The sequence below is a fragment of the Melopsittacus undulatus genome, chromosome 18 (genome assembly GCF_012275295.1).
Source record: "Melopsittacus undulatus isolate bMelUnd1 chromosome 18, bMelUnd1.mat.Z, whole genome shotgun sequence".
Taxonomy (NCBI): domain Eukaryota; kingdom Metazoa; phylum Chordata; class Aves; order Psittaciformes; family Psittaculidae; genus Melopsittacus; species Melopsittacus undulatus.
Genome location: NC_047544.1, coordinates 4,145,979 through 4,160,158, shown reverse-complemented (window position 1 = coordinate 4,160,158; position 14,180 = coordinate 4,145,979).

Here is a 14,180-nt window from a genome sequence, read left to right as displayed (position 1 = left end):
GTACATTAATACCTAGTTATCTAGCTCTGCTTCCTTGTGTTTTTCAAGAGGCAACACTAAGACTTGGGCCATAGGGACTGAGTATTTTATCCTTGCCTAATGTGGCTAACACACGGGTTAAAATGAGGCAGCTGTGTTGTAGCTACCTCTGATACTGATTATTAACCACTGGCTGACTAAAACCAAACAGTATTCATGTAGTAGAGTTTATGAGAAGCGCTAGGAACACGCTGAGCACAGACTTCACTGGGTGCTTGAGAAGGGGATGATAAATGGCCTCAGTCAGAAGGCAAAGGCACTGCAAACCAAGCTCAAAGTTTTCTTGAGGAAGGAATAAATGTAGGTGTGGGTTGGTCGGTGTTTTGAAGAGATACACAGAAATACTTAGTTGTTCCTAAAGAAAAGGGAAGCCTCAGTAATGAGCCTAAATCAGTGTGCCTGTTAGCAGTTGCAATGGTACTTATGGCACAAAGAGGTGTTTGCTTAATACCAGCCATCTACTAAAGGTAGAGCAGGGTTGGGTTATTTGTATTTTCTTCTGTCTTGGAGTGATCTGAAGCAGAACATTACCTGTTGTAGGCTTCATGCTCCTTGGGGGGTATTAAGCTGAGAGGGGCAGTGGCCTACCAGAGGTACAAAGCTGCAATGTCTTCATCTGAGCTCATGCTAGGTGGAATGAGCTGTACAAAGAGCTTCTAAAGGCTTGCATGTCCCTGTATCACAGCAGAGCTGATGGGAGATTTCATTCTGCAAATCTCAAGTGTCCCCATGCAGATCAATGGAATTGCTCCCCATCTACAAGCACTGCGAGTGAGGCTTCTACCGCACACTGCGTTCAACATTTGTGATGTGAATTTCAGTGTCAGTTGCATTCGTGTGTGTTAGAACAGCTATCCATTATTCAGGTGCTGAATGTGCAAAGTGCAGCAGCACAGGTACAGTTTTATATGCTGATATGGTTTAGATTCAAACAAGATTGGTTTTTGATTTTGGTCCAAAATAACTCATTTTTGTAGCAGTATAGACATAGCAGATGACAAGATTCACAGTGGGCTTGGTCAAGATTCAGTGAGCTTTTAAACATAAATTGCTCTAGGAAACTCAATGGATGCAAGCTGGCATTCCTTGTTTCATGCCATTGGGTTGATGCTAATCTCTCCTACGTTCAATATGAGCATAAGAATAATTAATGGTATCATTTATCATGCCATGTATTAATAAATGAATATACCTCAGCTTCTAAAACCAACTGTGCTTTATGTGCCACGAAAGTGAGCTTTGTAATTGCAGGCTGTTAATGTCCTTTCTCATATTGTTTTAGAGAGGGAGAGCAGTGTGTGCCAGGGAAGTGTGTCTGCAGACAGCCCTTCAATCAGTGTGACTCAGAGGTAAGGATGAAGCTTTGTTACTAAAAGGAAAAGAAAGCTATTGCTGAAGGCATCCTACTTCAGAAGCTTGTATTTCTAGGTACAGGATAATGCTAACTATGGTTTCCCCTTTGTCTCCCTTAAGGCTTTTAGCTATAATGCAGAATATAATCTAGCTTCTTGATACATTATTGCTAGAAAAATCATTGAAGTAGTAGTGAACAGGGTAAATGTGGCCTTCCAGCTAGAATGAAATGGCCTGTGCCATTTGTCTCATCTTTATTCAAGATGCATTGAAAGAAGTGGGCAGGCAGTCACTAGAGATGAGCTGAGTCACCCAGCAGCTTAGTAATATGTCCTTATCTGCTAAAGCCAAAGCTTCTCTCTTGTTGTTTTAGTTAGACATGAGTATCATGATTTCATCTAACACAAACTTAAGGTGGAAGAATCCCAAGTCCAGGTTCAGCCCTCGAAAGCCTCCCCTAGGTTGGCTGACCTAAATAATGCAGATTATTATGATGGATGATACTGAAGTAACAGTGTGTGATAAAATGGCAGCTGTGCTACTGCTGTGTAAGCAAAAGCAGTCCACTGCATGTCAATGCGTTCTTGTTTGTACGTTTTCCTCTGCTACATTCTGTGCAATTAACATGTACTCAGTCTACAAGTGGAGAGTTTAGGTTTAACCTTGTGCTAGGGCCTCATTGAGCACCAGGAAGTTACTTGGGTTCATGAACATTTCCATGTGCTGCAAAAACCTTGGGCATTGAAGTCTAGTGGGGTTTGCCTTTCTGCTTTTAAAGCAGACGGGTTTCCCCAGCAGACAGTGTAACAGGTATGTTTGGGGTTTGGGGTGGCTGGCAGAATAAAATCCTCATTCTCTGCTTTCAGAAGTGTAGAAAGAGCTGTGCCTGCTTAGTTTGAACTTGCCCAGAAACTGAGCCTTTCTAAGAACAGCAAATGCATTGTCTGTACTTTATAGTTGTTTCTCCTCCATGAGGGCACAGCTCTTGAGAGTGGGGAATCAGACACTGAAAGTGTTGCATAGCTCTGATGTGTTGTGCAACATCCTATTTTTTATACAATACATAAAATGAGATGCTAAGAGCTGTGCGTGGTACCTATACTCACAGAACAGGCAGTCAAGAGGTACTATACATAGTAAAGCATGATTAAGCAATTTCCTTTTGCAGTGTTCTGTAACTGTTAATAAATGTACTGCAAATTCAAAACTGAACATACTGCATTCAGTGTCACCATGTTGTATGGATTGATAGATTTTTATTGAGAAGACTGATCATTGCAGTTCTGAAGGAGAAAGGGGGGAGCTGGAACAGGCCCGTGGCACCAGCCAACACTTGGTGTTGGTACTAAGTGCAATAGGGATGCAGTAGAGTGCCTAACTGTTCCCATAGGTTCTCTTATTGATCTTTCAGAAGTACAAAGCTGCAGTCTCTGGTGTGTTGCAAAGACTGAAAAAGAGATTTCTTGACCTACATCTGAGAATCTCTGGTTTCAGATTTGAAGTTTCTTCCAATGCTTCCTGTGTGTGTAGCTCCTGCATCCTTTAAAACTTCTGGGAGGGGAGGAAACCCCAAGGAACTGTATTTATGCCATATACAGTAAGAACCTGAGCAGCTTTCATTATTATTGCTTACACCAATTCTGTTTTGCTGTGCACAGTAACATTAATTTGCTCACTTTGAGTTTGCTCTCTCTTGATTACAAGAGCCAGAGGAAGCAGCCAGGCACTTCTTTCATCTGAGCTCTATCAATGAAGGCTTAATTAGAAGATTCATTAGCTTTGTTTACTCTTTGGATCAGAACTCCAAATGAGGCCACACAATCTGATGGCAGATTCCTCCTTGGGTTTTCAAGGGTTAGTTCTGAGCTCCCAGAATCAGTTTAATAGATGTGTTGCTTCTGTTTGTTTCCAGCAATTAAACACCAACAAGAAGGTTCTTGGACAGCTACAATTCCCTTACTTTGCCAGCTACAATGTTTGTGGTTTAAAAAAAGCCCACTCTGCTCAGCCTGTTTTGAAAGGGACCATTTACTCACTTGCAGTCTTATTGCCAACATGAGACGTAAGTGGTTAGACCTGAGACCAAGGGCCACATCAGAAGCTTGGTGTAAGCTGTTATGGGGCTGTAGGCTTCACTGAAGTCCTGCCACTTAAGGCTACCTGGTGATCTGAGCTTCATCTTTGCCTTTTGTCTCCTTGTGAGTGTCTTAGCTGTCTTAACACTGCCACTTGAAAAGTGGTATTTATTAAGTCACTGATCTTGCTGGTTGTAACATCCTTATGGTACATCATAGAGCCAACTAATAGGAATATTGTTAGGGTATCCCATAGCAGTAACTCGCCAGGCTTGGAAGCAAGCAGTAGAATCAAGGTCTGTACTTTGCAGAAAAAGATTAATTACATGCCTTGTGTCATGCATATCTCTGTCTATAGGGGCAGCTGAATATGTATGCTTACAAGTCTTTGCTTCCCTGTGCCATTATATGGTGATTTCTACTTACGGTCTGTACTTGTGCATGTTAAACAATGGAAGGACCTTAGACATTCTCATCAGTCCAGTGAACTACCTGAACATTTAAGAAACAAAGTGAACCCTAAGTGCTGGTGTGCCCCAGAGAATTGCTCTGGGAAACCAGCTCTGTGACCCCTGCAAAGTTTTAAACACTCAGTGAACATAACTATGTATATGTAGTTTTGTTTGAGGGCTGTGTGCTGTAAAACAGGTGCTTGAGCAGCTCAGATTATAGTAATAGGAGGAATTTAATATCCCTGATATGTTTGAGGTTGAATACTCATAGCTCCAGCAATATCCAGAGGCAACTGGTGTGAATATTGCTGTGTTTTCTCATTTCTGCTGACCATGTATTGGCTGCGCTAGCTGAAGTTCTGCTGGTGATGCAGAGGATAAAAGAGAAGAGACTGCATTTACAGTACAGTTGAGAGCATATGATAGGCTCATAATGCAGTTGGAGACTCCATTTCCTTCCTAAACTTTTCCAGTATAAATGGCAATAAAAATAAAATGTGAGTCAAAATGACTATTTATTTGCACAAGTAAAAGGCAGAGAGATCTTGTATCTGTGGGCTGCAGGGAGCTTAAGCAGTCTGAATTCCTGATGACCAGGATATGTTCTTCCTTTGATCACGAAATCCAGATGAACACTTGAGGAACACTTTCCCTGTAACACAATTCTTTTCCAAACCTTTCTCCTTGCTGCATATGCAGGAATATTATGTGGGGTTTAAACAAAGCTCCCTCTACCTCGGAGAATGTGGATAATCTTCCCCTATTCATATGTGCAAGCATTTCTTAGCAAGACAGCAGCATCCCATTATTTAATAGCCTGGCAAACACTGGTGCTCATCAAACACAGAAGCAGAGTGAGCAGTAAAACTGCCTGAGCATTGTACTGCAGTGAGGTGACTGGTGGTTTCACAGCAGTTGAAGCTGCTCAGCTCTGCAGTACATGAATAAAAATCACTAAACCTCTGCAGCCACTGCACCTCATTTCCTATATCAGATCTTGCATGCATCAGGTTCTTGGTATTATACTGGGTTTTTAAGGTTGATGTCAAGGATTTATGCAGATATTGGATAGAAAGTGAAATGCAGCCCATTGCTCTGGTTTCATGCTAATGTAGTTTAATTGAAACAGTTGCAGAGGTCAGCAGGGGTTTTATCTCTGGCACAACTCCTCCTAGAGAGAAAATGGCTATTTACTTATATTATAAATTATATATTCTGCATTAAAAAGACTGAATTTCAGGGTTTGGAGTTTGGACAACTTCCCAGGTTATCTTAGTTTACTCCATCTGAACAGCTATGGTGTTACATGACAGCATCACCTTCTATGATTCCAAAGCCTAAAATATAGTTAGTCCCATAGTGTCAGAATCATCTCATCATGGGAATAGTCCCTGGTTTGCTGTTAGTGAAAACAAGAGATGTGTTTCATAGAGCCCTGTGCAGGTGCAGTGCATTCTGTCTTTACATTCTATGATGCCCACAATAGGAGGCAAGACTTGGGTAGGTCAGGATCTATCACACCCTTTTGAAACTTCTGCTGTCTTGATGATAAGCTTTTAGCCCTTGCAGTGACTAGTGGTAAAAACTTCAATGGTGAATTAAATTCATCAGTTCCAGACATTTAGTTTGTATCTTCTGTACATCTGCCAAGTGTTTACATGGATAAATCTGTACTGATTCTTTTCATGTGGCTTAATCATCATAATCATGTTTTTCTTGTTTGTTAAGTGTGCATTCATGAACTCTTTTCACAACACTACCCTCTGGCTTATCCTATTCCCAGGGAATGTTTCCTCTGTACTTAAGTGATGCTAAAAGGAGTTTGGAGCCTATATTTTTCTGGAGATCTGGACCTTAAGAACTTCCAGTTCTAATATTAAGCAGTTGTGTTGTCACAATCTTTGACACTTTAAGAGCCCTCAGGTTAGAAACTTGAAGCATGTACAAAATAAATGTATTACAGAAATAAGCTCAGAAGCACTTAGCCTCTGCAACTAACCAGTCTCAGCCTCCTTACTTGGCATTGCCAAAACCTACTCATTCATTTCAGTTACTCCAGAGTCTCAAAGGGGTGTTGTGGCTCTTGAGCAGATGGTTTTCAGTGTTACCTTCTAAGTGGTTGTCTGCTTCCAGTCCAACAGCATAAATGGTGATGTATGCGCTTAGATTGGCCCCAGTAATGAAGCAGCAGAGGTGTTTTGCCTAGCTGGTCCATTGCTGCTGGGATGAATGAAGGTCTGCAGTAGCTGTGAGGAGTGCAGTTTCTAGGCCTCCACAGTAAAAAAGAAAGAGATAAATCTTCAAGGGTCTGACTATCAGAGCTGACTAGATATGGTGTTAAATTTGCTTTTCAAGGAGAGTAACCTGGCCATTTATTATGAGGTAGGATAAAGCACTCTGAGTAGACAGGGAATTAGGAAAGATGAGGTAGCCAGATACATCCTTTTATCTCTCATCTTTCTGCTTCTGCTGATGGAATCCATAAGAGGATGTTTGTGAAGCTATAATAAGCATATTTCAGGTACTGAAGCCAAACATGAAGGGTCATGTTCAGCCTTTCAAAGCAACTGGCTGCACTACAGAACAACCCAGCTGGGCAGCAGTGTAAAAGCCATTTGTTTTGCAGTGGATCTTTGCAGGGTTCTAACTGCCTCCTGGTTTGTGCCTGTTTGTAGATGAGATGACATTTGGGAAAGCTGAGAGTGCTCTCTCACCTACAGCAGCACATCAGTGTAATGGTTACATGTCCTGGTATATGGGTATATACAAGCAGAAGAGATTGTAGCAGGAAACCACAGGATAAAACAATGTTAACCTATTTGTGTTACTGCACCATGTACTGTAGCATTAAGGAGAGAGTATGGCATCTTTCAGTGGCACCTCAGAAATTGTATGGGAAGTAATCTGCTCATTTCTATTTAAAGGGAGAATCCTAACTGCATAAATAATTAGTTGTATTGTTGGGTGATGCTTCCTTTATGCTCATGAGCTAAAAAGTCCTTATATAATAAGAAAACTAGAACTAAGCACAGCTCATGGAGACAAACCAGAAATGGTTGTAACCGGATTTAAGGAAGTCTTTATGCTTTGTGTAATCTTGGGCAAGTCAAGCACTACTCCTGAAATGCATTTGCAGCTTCTCTGCTCTGGAAAGCAGCAGCTTAGAGGCTGAGTCTTCAGTGCCTCTTTGCAGATGCTTCTTTCCCAATTACATTGCAAGTGCTTAAGAGCAGGCTTGCCCTCTGAATTTACATACTCTGTCTAGCAGACTGGCTCTACTATGTGTGGCAATACCCATAAAGCACAGAAGTAGCACTTCTAGATCAGTTAAAGTGTTTATCGTAAGGAGGAATATGCTTTAAAAGGTTTCAGTGAAGGCATTTGTACAAGCTCTAGTATGTACTTGTGTGACTCTGTGTAAGGCTGGGATATTCCTTGTGTATTTATTGAAGCCATTTGTGAGCATGGCAGTGCTCTTGTTTCCAGTGATGGGAACAAAGGAGAAGTGGCACAACCTGAGTTGTTTCTGTAACTAATATGACCTTTAAATCTGGTACCATCTGAAGTTTGGAATAAGACCAGTAAATGTGGATATCAGATGCTCAGGTAGGTGGTTGGATGCTACGAGCCTGCACATTCTGCTGCAGACAGAGAAGCTGTTCTGCCACTTGCAGCCCTGCAGACAGCTGCTGCTGCAGCACTGCACAGCCAGCAGGAAGCAAATGACTTTATCTGTAGGCACAGCAAGTCACAGAGGTAATTTTGAGGCTGCCTCCCCCAAGTGTATATGTGTGGGATAGCTGAAGGGGAGGAAAGAGGAAGGGAGGAGTTGTTATAGTAATGCAGCCTGATGAGTGAGACAGGAGGCAGCCTATTGAGTTTGATGGCCCCCAAGGTTTGATGCTGCTGTGTTCAGAGCTAAAAAAAGGCTCATTGCAGATTTCATTTAGGCTGGCCAAGACTACAACTGCATCTAGGGCTTGCCTTGAGGTGCACAATTGCTATCCATATAATCTGACCTAAATTACTCCTTCAGGAAGCTTGCCATGCCTCAGGACAGTCTGCAGTGGACTGAGAAATGCAGGGGAAGAGGCTGCAGGAAGGGTTAATCAGGGTTTGGAGTTCCCCTGTGCTCCGTGTACTCCTCCAGCCGGGATGTACCCCATGGAGCTGCACTTTAGGGGGACCAGGGAAGGCAGAAAGGGAGCAGAAACTGGTTTTTCCTGGACTCCTCAGGGAAGGAGATGGAATCTGCATGCATGAGGTCTAATAAGGGCCTAGGACTGGTGTGTCAGGGATAGCAAGAGGCAGGTGCAGCCCAAGGGAAAAGCTTAAACAGGCTCATTTGTGCATCCTTAGGGAGGGATGGGACATGGTAGAGAGGGATCTGACCTTTTGCAAATGGAAAAGGAGAAGCAGACTCTCTGCATCAGCCCTTGGCAGTGTCCTCTGCCTGTCACTGCAAGGATGTGATGGTAGGTCCCTGCAGTGGGGTCCTACCCTACGTGTGTTCTCTGTAGTGGGGATTTATGGATTGATAGAGGCGTGATATAAGCAGAGAGGGTGAGGAAGAGGGAGAAGGGCTGGTCTGACTAGCTGCTGTAGGAGGCATTGCTCAGTCTGCCTCTTCCCTCCTCCCTCTGGGAAGCTGCTGCTTCTGCAGCAGGTCCAGTTTCTGGCAGAAGCTCAACACTGCACCAGCTTTCAGAGAGCAGGAGGCAGGGAGAGAGGAGGAGAGTCCCGCATAAAGGAGGAGCTACCATGTCCCAGGCTCCCTTTGGCCAGGAGCCCAACTGCTGCAAGCAGGAAAAGCCTTGGAAAGAGCAAGCTTCTCCTTTCCCATTAGCAGGAGTGCCTGCTTTGTCCCAGCTTTCGTATAGTTAGCAAGCTTTCAGTGGCCTTATCACCTCCAGATCTCACCCCAAGAACTAATGGCTGTGTTTTAGACTGCATGAAACTCCTCAAGTAACTAAAAATGATGTAACAAAATCAGGTGATTGGGGTATCCCTGGGATCAGAACTGTTTTGTCCCAGGGAAGGTGTCTGGAGAATAGAAAATGTCTATTTATCCCCTTGCCCATATCAACAACACTCAAGGGGAAGGTGTTAAATAAGGAATAGGAATGTAAGATGGGAACAGATAGGAAATCAAGATAAACCTAACAGAACATGAGCAAGAGTGGGTTTTGTACCAGCCGTATGTCTCTTCTCCCTCGCTTCCTTACAGTCTTTGCCAAGCACTGACTTACAGGGTGGTGGTTGTGGGCACTGTGAGCATCTCCCCACCAAGTCCAGACTGCAGGAACCAGCCTATTCTTTTCCCTTGTGCACCTTCATATGCACTTCACATGGGAGAGCAGCTTCAGTTGTGTGGGTCTGGACGTGCAGTATGATTTGCTTCTTTTTCCCTTTCCTGTCCTATGCCAGTTCTTAAAGTCAGTGGTATATTGTGGTGTGAGAATTAGATGGGTGCAGGAGAGGAAGAGCCATCAGCTGCTCTCCTGCTCCCCGTGGGTAGGATGTGGAAGTTAAAAGCATTGCTTGCTGGTCTCTGGCTTGCAGTGGGGAGGTGGGAATGTGGCAGCTTTGTGGGTGCTCTCCCTGGAAGCAGCCCCTAGGATATGGGTCCTGTGGGTGCTCTGGGGAGGGAGGCAGTGGCTATGGAGGAAGCTGTGTCTGTTGCAGCTCTTTGCAGGGAGGTCTGTGGGAAGGAGACCAGCTCTATGGGAAGGGGTCTGGTGTGGCTGCAGTATCTGTCCTGCTGCCGTGTGCTGGCAGCCCGGGGAGGGCGGTGGCTGCTGCCATCCTCCCCTTCTGCCGCAGAAGGATGCTGAGTCACTCCTGCAGCGCCTGCTCCTCCTTTTGAACTTCCCAGTCTTCCTAATCTCCTGCAGTGAGACTGATGGAGGCTGCTCAGACTCTGCTTTTCCTGTAGCCTGACTTATCTCTTTTCTTTCTCTCTTGTACTTTGTCCCTTTCTGGGTCCCAACCAAAGGAAGGCATCGCTTTAAAATAAAAATGTATCTCTGCAGCTACCATAAGGTGATACTGAATCTGTTTCTCCTTTGGTAATGGATCTTCTTGTTCCTCTAGAGAGCAGCAATAATATTTGATGAATACAGTGAGTGCTGCAGCAATTTTCTTCTTTAAAGGAGCCCTTCTGGGCACTGAAGCAGCAGTGAGCATCCATCCGGCTGACGTTTCTTGGAAGAAGGGCTGGGGCAGGGGAAACATGGTTTTGTGTGTGTGCTTTGCTGGAATAGGCAGCAATAAAGCATTGTGTACTGCTGCTTTCTGCTGCCTGCTGTACAAGCTACTCCTTTAACCTCTTCTTCCTCTGGGATTGCTGCAGAACATGGCACTAAACTACAAACTCACCCTGTGTGCAGCTTTGGGAAGGATGCTCTGCAGGGAAATAGGGAAGATGAATCCTGGTGCAGGACTGTGGTGGTTTCATAGGGGCAGGGGCTTGGGGTGCTGACTGAACACTGCTGCCATAGGAAAACACTGCCAGAACATTTCACTGTTTGTCCTTTCCAAACATCAGGGGCAGTTAATGGCTGTACCACATAGGAATTCATTAAATGAAGAGTCCTGGGCTCTGCTAAATCAAAGCACTTGTTTGAACAAGCTTTCTTATCAGTAAATGATGACTGCTTGCTTACAGCTCTGTATTGAACTATCCTCTAATGTTACTTCCTTTGTATTAATACAAAGAGATGTTCGAACTGCTCCTTCTGCTGTTTTAAAACTGTTTCCTTTTGTTCAGTACTTCTACATTTAATCTTAAAAAGAAAAAGCAAAGTCTAACTTGTACATCAGAGATTTTGTTTGCCTTCCTATATTGTAAAGCAGGGTCTTGCAGTTTAGTAATGGGGAGCATCACTGCATGGTTGGATCTTGCATCATCCTGATGCATTTTCAAGCATCTTAATTAAATAATCATGCATGGGCTTTTTCAGAACCCTTGTAGATTTAGACAGTAAACTAAGTTTAAATATTAATATAATCTCTTTTTAATCCTCTTCCTGTAGTGTTTAACACCTTGTAGTGCTTACAGCATGCAAGCCAAGTTCTGCAGGGAATATCTCTCATTTTTATCTGTTTTTTTTGCCATGGTGCTCACACTAATTGATTCTAAAATGCATAAAATGGGGAATGAGATGCAAAAAGAAAACATTTTTCCATTTAACAAACCATTGAAAGCCGGATTCCTTCAAGTGTTAGGACAAAGCAAGGCCAATTGTGGCCAGGCCCACAATAAATATGACTCATTAGCTCTTCCTGGCCTGAAACCTAACTATAGGCTCAAAAATAGCCATGAGCTAGCTGGGTACATTAGTTACGCACAAAAAAAGCTTGCCCATTAGTCCCTGCTGCTTCTAACTCTGGCATTTGTTTTAGTTCAGTGGCCACAGATCTAAATCCAGTCCTTGGCAGGGACCTGCTCTGAATCTCAGTGAGTGCTAATACTGTGTTTGGGAACATGACTTCTCAGGAGGGTTTTCTAGAAGAATAAGAACCTAAAAGCTCATTTCTGAGTTCTGATATTGTGGCTTCTATGGAGCTGCTGCTCAGATGCAGGAAAAACCTTTTCCTTTTCCTTAGCCTGTGTTCCACAATCTGCTCCCAGGCTTATTGCTTCCTTGTTCCAGTCTGGCTTTAGCTCATCCACTCCTAGCTGCCTGTCTTTAGGGGTATGCAGATGCTGCATGATGAGTAAGTTCTTGTGGAGAGATGAGGGTTAGAGAGGAGCCTTGGAATTAGAGAATCTTTTTTGCCAAGTCTTGCAATTCTCATCATTATTTATATAGGCAGAATTATCTATCTGTCTGCCTGCAGCATCAGTTACATGAGGCTTCAAGATTTCATTTGAATAGCTTTAAGGGGATTACTCAGCTTAATAAGGAGTGTGTGTAGGATGGCTGATGGTGTTCCCTTCTCTGTGTCTCTGTCTTCCTCCCACACTCATCATCAAAGTCTCTGTGGCTGGTAAACTGCTTTAGAACATTTGGAACTGATGCTTGTGAGTCTTCTGGTAGGTAATGGGTAGATCGTTCCTAATCTCTCTGTGTAGCTACAAAAGGAGTATTAAAGACTGGGCTCTTGAAATGTAATAGTTTATCAAAGAAAGAGAATTAAAGGATAGAGGAAAATAAAGGGGAGAGGAAGCATCAAGGTTTATCCAGCTATTTAATTTCAATGTGTGTTTCTGTATGTTTGATTGACTAATAATAGGGTAAAACATTGTCTTATTCTAGAGCTTCTAATCTGCAGATCTCAAGATGCATCACAAACACTAATCAGCTTCAAAAGAGATTTGGATTGCCCTCACTAAATATTAGTTAAAGAGCATTGAAGTGGTACTGGCAATGTGTTCTAAAGATGGTCCTATTGTGTTTGCTCATTATACAGACCATGGTCACCACAGCTTCTCATGAGTTGCTCCTGTAACATCCTGCCTTTCACACTTTAGGGAATCAGAGGTCTGGAAGTGGGATAAGAATGTAGAAGTTACAACTTTTCATTACACAAATCATTTATTTCAATAGTAAAAAGTATCTTTGTTTTCCATAAACCCATTAGTATGGTCAGGAAGGAAAGAGAATATGAAATGAACTTGGGGTATGGCTCTGGCCCACCCTAGGTCTTTATCAGGATAATGTTGCCTAGCTTAAAACCATCAAATGTTTATCACATGGGCCTATGTAACATTTAACCTATGTCTGGATTTCTTTAAGTCTGTGTTGCTTTACCCTGTGAAGCATTTAGCTCACTATCTGCCTCCACTGCAACCCACACACCAGAGACCCACTCTCTAGGAACTGTATTTAAAGATGATTCACTGCATGTGTGTGCCTCTGACAGTTTGATTACAGTGTTCCATCTATATGAGGTAATACAAAGAGCAATTGAGAAGAGTCAGAGAGGTGCTGGGGTTCAGCTTGGAGCCCACATGTTTCGTGCATGAAAGCATGATCCAGGTCATCGATCGGGGAGGTTATAAATGGGCATCAGGAGGCACATGGTGATTGAATGGAATTACATCATTGGAAAGGAAGGAAGCAGGAGCTATCACCACAAAGTCAGGGGTCTGACTATGGGCATGTTGGAGAACATTCTCTTATTAACATCTATACATTATGGATATGACATTGTTATTACCTGCTGCCTTGTTCAGGGCTAAACTGTGAGCTTCAGAGCCAAAGCAGTCAACGTAAGTAGTTAAAGGTAATGAACTTGTTCCCAAGGTTGGTGTAACTGAAGACTTATTTCTGCTGATCAGGCACTCACTGAACAGGCAGTTTTACAAGTTGGAGTAGTGAAACCACATTTTCACTCATCCTCCTCAGGAATTCCAGGCATGAATAGCTGTTTGGGGAATAGCAGCACTATTATATAGGGAAGCTTCCCAGGCAGCAGCACCCCCTCACAGGGACATAAGCATTGCTGCTAGACCTCGCATGACCCATGTGTGCCAGGAGCCTGGCAGACATTTGTACATCAGTTTGTACAATGCTGTGTCTAAGCAGATAGGAAAGTGCTGCAGCTTTGCTGCTTTTCTTGGTAACACTGTGAATTATTTATGCCAACTCTTTGTTGTTCTGGAGGCTTTGATGAAGGGAGAAAAACGTGTGAGTGTGCAGCTTTACTTACGGACCACAGTAAAATGGTTTATGAAGCAGATGCATCAGGAGGTAGTAGAGTTGGTTACAAGCTGTTATAAGGATGGGCTGACTGCCTATGTGGATGTTCTGTGTTAGCTGAAATGGTAGCAAGAGGAAGGTTGTTAGATCATGCCATAGAGAATCTGTTATTACCTGGGTATAAGAGGTGAAGTTTTCTGATATCCCTGTGCCTCTGGTGTCATATTGGCAATAGAGCTTGGAAAACCTCATGCACATCCTGGTTTAGAGAGGTAGGCAAGCACTAGCCTGGCTTTGGAAAATAATGGCAAACTGTTACTGCTTGCTTTTCATCAAAGCATGAACCATCTGGCTCCCATTTGGAATATATCTGAACACAAAATGTCAGTGCACGTATCCTCTGTACACACAATGGCACATTCCCATTCCCCTGTTGGGAATGGTATACAAATCCATGGCACTTTCAAGTGAGCTACTCCCATAACACACTTCTATGCATTCCTGTGGGTCCCACAACACATCCTTCAGTAGTTTTATACTTCTGAAGATCTTTGTAGTAGTGGCTGTGAGTGACTTTCTGTGGGTGTCCATGGGAGAACAGGAACCTGAATTCA